General features: G+C 47.4%; 1 pseudogene; it reads left to right on the top strand.

The window, feature by feature from the left end:
- Positions 1-229: 229 nt before the first annotated feature.
- On the top strand, positions 230-688 carry LOC114651199 (zinc finger MYND domain-containing protein 19-like; annotated as a pseudogene).
- The last annotated feature ends 567 nt before the right edge of the window (positions 689-1,255 follow it).

Genomic DNA, 1,255 nt, shown 5'->3' with positions numbered 1-1,255 from the left:
GTTTATTGTGTTAATTCTCCACTAAAAAAAGGTGTCAGTTGAGGTAAGGATTAAGTTGTAGCCATGAGAAGTCCTCAGTCTTGACACCTGCCTTTGAGAGAAACACACTGCTACAAAAACACCTGCCTGTCTGACTCATTGGCGTAACAAATGCCTTCTTCAAGGTGGGTAAGCGAACCACTCTGATTTTCAAAAATACACAATATAATGTAACCCATTACATTAAAAACATCGCGGAGGAATTGCTCCAAGCTTCCAGGTGGTCCACATCAACTCGGTAATGGTTGACAACAGGCTTGACAACTTGTGCCTTGTCCCCATAGGCTGGAAGGCCAAGCCAGAAGAGCTGACCAGTAAACAGAGGGAGCAAAGCCTCTAATGGTTAGCCATTCAGCAGGTGCCTGTGGACCCCGTGGATGAGCAGTACCTGGACATGAACTGCACGCGGTACTACAATGCCAATGGGGAGGTGGTCGAAGAGGAGGAGTGTTCCTGCACGTATTACAAGTGTCACAACCCACCATGCACTATGATGGAGAAGAGGCTCAGGAAGTTCAACATCTGTGGACGTTGCCAGGTGGTGAGGTACTGCGGTTCTCAGTGCCAACAAAAAGACTGGCCGGTGCACAAGAAGCACTGCCGCGAGCGCAAAAGGACCCTGCAACTGGAGAGAGAGCCGGAGCGATGATCCCGTGGGTTAGGAGGTTGGGGATGGGGTTTGGGGGAGGCAGGCGGAGAGGGGGGCTGCTCCCCACTTTTTTTTTTGGAGAGGAATGGGACAGGGACATTTGGACTTGTGCTCCTGCGGAGGAGTTCTAGTGGCCTCACGGTGGCATCCGTTCCTCCTTTTTGGTTTTTTTTGGACTTCCTCAGTTATTGAAAAGCCCCCAAAGAGTCCGGGGAGCATCTCCAGCTCTTCTCCAAGTACGAGTGGAAGGAATCGACTTTCTTCTGGGAGGAAGGCTCCCTTCACATATTTATATCTTAATATATATTTAATATAATATATAATGATGTATAATGTAACTATGACTCAGGCACGGCTGCGAGTGGCAGCCTTTCCAGCAGCTGCATGTATGACTTTACCTTTCTACCTTTTGATCTATTTAACTGATTACTCCTACCACTTTCTTTTATGTGGACTCGTTCCCTGGACACTTTTTACTACTTTTTTACTACTTGGACATGGATTTTTACACGCCGAGATTCATCTATTCAAGTGGTCAACTTCAAGTGCTGAGAACAAATGTCCGTG

The sequence above is a fragment of the Erpetoichthys calabaricus genome, chromosome 4 (assembly GCF_900747795.2).
Source record: "Erpetoichthys calabaricus chromosome 4, fErpCal1.3, whole genome shotgun sequence".
In the NCBI taxonomy this organism is placed as follows: domain Eukaryota; kingdom Metazoa; phylum Chordata; class Cladistia; order Polypteriformes; family Polypteridae; genus Erpetoichthys; species Erpetoichthys calabaricus.
This window is presented reverse-complemented; position numbering and strand designations above follow the sequence as displayed.